Genomic DNA, 6,000 nt, shown 5'->3' with positions numbered 1-6,000 from the left:
CCCGTACGCCAATCCTTGGCAGTACGTGCAGAACTGACGTGGGGATTGATGTCTAGTTGTTTTATGTCTTTCTTCCATATTCATCACTGTGAAGTATATTAAAACTAGTTTACTACTTTCCTTTGTTAAAACTTGCTAGTTTTTAGGTAATAGTCGTATCTATTGCTATGGAATACCCTTGGGGTCTTTCTTAATATGTTTCAGAACCCAAAAAATGTAAAACCAAACACTGGTCAAAAAGGTCAAACCTGCGTGCTGCAGTGGTTTACCCGCGCACACAGGTCCTTTCCTGACCAGTGGCTGGCCTTTGCATTGGGTAACTAGGCTTTGGCCTATTTTTTTATACCCATACTGTTTATGGGTTGTTTTATTTATTTTGTGGCATTGTAGCTCATTTAAATTGCTTATAACTGTATATTACTTGCTATACAAACTACTTGGTTTGTCCTAGGTGTGCACTGGTCATTTCCAGAGCCCAGACGGTTGAAAATAAGAGTTGTGGTATTAAAACTTATTGGCGCATGCCTGTGTTGGTGTGGCGTACGCGGGTAGGGTCAACATGCAATGACTTGATCAGTGCATACTAATCCTTTTTTGCATATTTTGCTCCAAGGCAGTGTTTTCCAGTCTGTTTAAAACTCCAACAGGAGTCTATTTTCATCATATACTAATTGTTTCAATAAAGCAAGCACCCCATTTTATCACATCCTACCAACATGTTACAGTTTTAATCCCCTTAAACTATTCTCCCGCCATAACTGGCCAAAAATCGATTAAAGAGAGAGAATCAAATGCTATACAAATGCCCGAGTAGAGACCGATCTCCGGATTGGGCGAGAGGGGTGCCTTAAAACCCTTCCCCTCTTGTAACCTGGTTGCTGAATCTCAGATATCAAGGTGAAGACGAACCAGTCTACGCCTTTTTCAAAATCAAACAACGTAGCAGACGTTTCAAGTTCGGTTCCTTGGGTGACAGACCACAAAAACACAAGTGGCGACTCTGAATTGCGCGTTTCACCATGCTTTTCAAAAGGGCGCACCCAATTTTATACCCAAATTTTAGGGGCGTGTGCCCACACACACGGATACCCGCATCAATTATATATTTGTGTGAATGTATGTGGATTTACCTTGTTAGAGGATAGAGATGTTCGAATTGGTTAGGTCTCAAATGGTATTTCACACGGCTCAATTAGCTAGGGCTTAACAACACAATCAGTTCAGCACAATCAAAGTGTAATAATTGGGAAAATCTGTCTTTGGATAAAACATGATTTGTGCTTACCTCCAACGTTTGCGAAAGAATTTTTTTGGAAAAATATCTCGAGTGTTTCGTTAAGGATTTGGTCTTAGACGAGTTTCTTCACTAGCCCTTTGAGCACTAGTTGCACGTTACTGAAATACTGAGAGAGTTTTAGAATAATAAAGGATTAACGGAAAATATGTGGGTTGTTATATTCCATATTGCTTCCAAACCATGTGTCCTCTGCCTCCTTCAATCCAAGCTCCCAAAGCCAATGAATTTCTAGAGAAGAAAGGGAAAAAACAACGTGCATTGGCTTGTGAAGAGTTGTTCAAATTTTAAAACTTTGTATTCTTGAACTCATCTTCATGTATGCTTAGGTATATGATTACTTGTTTCACATTTCTCATATTTTTAGAACATGTCAACCTTTGCGGGCTAGCACTGGACACTCTCAAGCTCTTATTTGCAGAACCAAACGAAAAATAGAATGAGTGGAAGGGCACGTTAATGTGTTTTAGCCTTAGTGGCTCCGACGGTCTTTGAATTGGTTTAATTTCGACCAACTTTTCATAAACCAAAATCTATTATCTTTATGGTTAGATATCACCATCTTTTAGTACTTTGAATACGCTCTTTAACGATATAAAATAAGTAACGATCTGGTTTAAAGTTGGTGTGATTCAACTATTTTTCCAAAATAACTTGTTTTTCAACCTGTTGAGGGAAAAATTGTCATATCTTTTGAAGAATATATAACTTTAGAGTCAAGCTAATTTGGTTAAAAAGTAGTCGACACAAGCTTTTTATTGGTTCAAACCAGATGCAAATCGGAATTCGGGAGTGTCGATGGCAATGCTGCAAAGTTTGGTCGGTTTTGAAACTTCTAGGATGCGCCTGGGGCACAATGGTTTGCGCTTGGGGCGCAATAAGACTACACAATTGCTCAAACTTCACAATTTTGTCCCGGACACTTTCGAACTCCGATTTTTGCAAGGTTTGAACTGTTTAAAAGCTTGTTGAGTCTTCTTTCTAACCCAAGTAGTTTGAATCTAAAACAATCGCACATCAAAAGATATGATCAATTTACCCTTAATGAGTTAAAAAGTAAATCAATTCAGTAAAAAAGCTTGCATCTCCCTCATCTAAAATCGGATAAGGACCTATTATATATCGATAGAGAGAATTTTAAAACTATTTCAAGATTGTTGAATCCAATAATATAAACAATAAAATTTAGTCGTGGACATCAATAATTGTTGGCGGCATGGACATGAAAGTTTGGCATTGTAAATGTATAACTCTCACCTTGGGCGTAGGCCTGAGACGAATTCCGATAATTAGTGCAGAAAAGCCCTATAAGCTCTCTCAAACTCCTAAGAAATAAAATAATATTACCTTAGAACTAAGATTGCAACCCAAACCGAAAATAGAACAAGTGGAAGGGCACGGAAACGTGTTTTAGTCTTAGTAGCTCCGACGGTCTTTGAATTGGTTTACTTTTGACCAACTTTTTATCAATCAAAATCTATTCTCTTTATATATGGTCAGATCCCACCATATTTTAGTACATTTTAATACCCCCTTTAACGATATAAAACAGGTTTCGATCCGATTTAAAGTTAGAGTGATTCAAGAATTTTTAAAAAATAATTTGTTTTTCGACCTATCGAGGGAAAATATATCATATCTATTGATGAATATATAATTTTTGAGACAAACTAATTTGGTTAGAATTAGTCTAGACAAGCTTTTCAACGGTTCAAATCACGTGCAAATCGGAGTTCAGGAGTATTTGTGGCAAGACCGCAAAGTTTGGTGGGTTTTGAAACTTTGAGGATGCGCCCGGGGCGCATAGAATTGCGCTTGGGACGCACTAAGACTCCACAATTGCTCAAACTTTGTGGTTTTGTCTTGTACACTGCCGAACTTCGATTATTGCAAGGTTTGAACCGTTTAAAAGCCTGTTGAGTCTTCTTTCTTACCCAAGTAGTTTGAATCTAAAATGTTTGCTTATCAAAAGATATGACCTTATTACCCTCAATGAGTCGAAAAGTAAATCATTTTGATAAAAAGCTTGCATCTTCCTCATCTGAAATTAGATAAAGACCTATGATATATCGATAGACAGGATTTTCAAAGCATTACAATATTGTGGAATCCAACCATATAAACAATAAAATTTAGTCTTCGACACCAAAATTTGTTGGGGGCATGGGCACCAAAATTTGGCTTCGTAAATGTATCAATCTCGTCAGGCGAATCCCGATGATTAACAAGTTTTATGTGCTTTGATGAAGTGTGGAAAGCACTATGAACTCTCTCAAACTCTTAAGAAATAAAAGAATACCATCGAACTAGGATTTCGAGTGCCAAACAAAAAACAGAAATAGTGGAAGGGCGCGAAAACAAGTTTTAGCCTTAGTTGCTCAACGGTCTTTGAATTGGTTTACTTTTGACCAACTTTTTATAAACCAAAATCTATTATCTTTATGGTTATATCCCACCATTTTTTATTACTTTGAATACTTTCTTTAGCGATATAAAATAGGTTTCCATTCGGCTTAAAATAGAGTGATTCAAGAATTTTTCCAAAAATAACTTATTTTTCGACCTGTTGAGGGAAAAATCACCATATCATTTGATAAATATATAATATTGGAGTCAAACTAATTTTGTTGGAAAGTAGGCTAGATAAGTTTTTCAACGGTCAAACCATGTGCAAATTGGAGTTCGGGAGTGTCCGTGGCAAGACCGCAAAGTTTGGTCGGTTTTTGAACTTTGAGGATGCGCCCGGGGCGCATTGGTGTGCGCCTGAAGCGCACGGAATTGCGCCTGGGGAGCACAAACACTCCAAAATTGCACCAACTTTTCGATTTTGTCCCGGACACTCCCGAACTTTGATTTTTGCAAGGTTTGAACCGTTTAAAAGCTTGTTGAGTCTTCTTTCTAACCCAAGTAGCTTGAATTTAAAATCTTTGCATATCAAAAGGTATGACCTTATTACCCTTAATGAGTCGAAAAATAAAATCATTTTGGTAAATAGCTTGCATCTTCCTCGTTTGAAATTGGATAAAGACCTATGATATATCGATCGAGAGGATTTTCAATGTATTACAATATTGTGGAATCCAATTATATGAACAATTAAATTTAGTCTTGGACACCAAAATTTGCCGTCGCAAATGTATAAATCTCGTCAGGGAATCCCGATGATTAACAAGTTTTACTTGCTTTGATGAAGTGTGGAAAGCGCTACGAACTCTCTCAAAATCTTAAGAAATAAAAGAATACCATAGAACTAGGATTGCGAGTACCGAACAAAAAATAGAAAGAGTGGAAGGGCACGAAAATATGTTTTAGCCTTAGTTGCTCGACGGTCTATGACTCGGTTTACTTTTGACCAACTTTTAATAAACCAAAATCTATTATCTTTATGGTTAGATCTCACCATTTTGTAGTACTTTGAATATCTTCTTTAGCGATATAAAATAGGTTTCCATTCGGCTTAAAATAGACTGATTCAAGGATTTTTCAAAAAATAATTTATTTTTCGACCTATTGAGGGCAAAATCACCATATCATTTGATAAATATATAAAATTGGAGTAAAACTAATTTGGTTGGAAAGTAGGCTAGATAAGCTTTTCAACGGTTCAAACGACGTGTAAATCGGAGTTCGAAAGTGTCCGTGGCAAGACCGCAAAGTTTGGATGGTTTTTGAACTTTGAGGATGCACCCAGGGCGCAATGGTGTTCGTATGGGGCGCATGGAATTGCGCCTGGGGCGCACTAACACTTCAAAATTGCACAAACTTTTCGGTTTTGTCCCAGACACTTCCAAACTTCAATTTTTGCAAGGTTTGAATCGTTTAAAAACTTGTTGAGTCTTCTATCTAACCTAAAGAGCTTGAATCTAAAATGTTTGCATATCAAAAGATATGACCTTATTACCCACAATGAGTCGAAAAGTAAATCATTTTGGTAAATAGCTTGCATCTTCCTCATCTGAAATTGGATAAAGACATATGATATATTGATCGAGATAATTTTCAAAGTATTACAATATTGTGGAATCCAATCATATAAACAATAAAATTTATTCTTGGACACCAAAATTTGTTGGGGGCATTGGCAACAAAATTTGGCATCGTAAATGTATAAATCTCATCAAGCGAATCCCAATGATTAACAAGTTTTATGTGCTTTGATGAAGTGTGGAAAGTGTTATGAACTCTCTCAAACTCTTACAAAATAAAAGAATACCATAGAACTAGGATTTCGAGTACCAAACAAAAAACAGAAATAGTGGAAGGGCGCGAAAACATGTTTTAGCCTTAGTTGCTCGACGGTCTTTGAATTGGTTTACTTTTGACCAACTTTTTATAAACCAAAATCTATTATCTTTATGGTTATATCCCACCATTTTTTAGTACTTTGAATATTTACTTTAGCGATATAAAATAGGTAACCATTCGGCTTAAAATAGAGTGATTCAAGGATTTTTCCAAAAATAACTTATTTTTCGACCTGTTGAGAGAAAAATCGCCGTATCATTTGATAAATATATAATATTGGAGTCAAACTAATTTTGTTGGAAAGTAGGCTAGATAAGCTTTTCAACAGTTAAAACTATGTGTAAATCGGAGTTCAGGAGTGTCTGTGGCAAGACTGCAAAGTTTGGATGGTTTTTGAACTTTGAGGATGCGCCCGGGGCGCAATGTTGTTCCTATGGGGCGCATGGAATTGTGTCTGGGGA

Source organism: Rhododendron vialii, chromosome 10a (assembly GCF_030253575.1).
Source record: "Rhododendron vialii isolate Sample 1 chromosome 10a, ASM3025357v1".
NCBI classification, from domain to species: Eukaryota; Viridiplantae; Streptophyta; class Magnoliopsida; order Ericales; family Ericaceae; genus Rhododendron; species Rhododendron vialii.
This window is presented reverse-complemented; position numbering follows the sequence as displayed.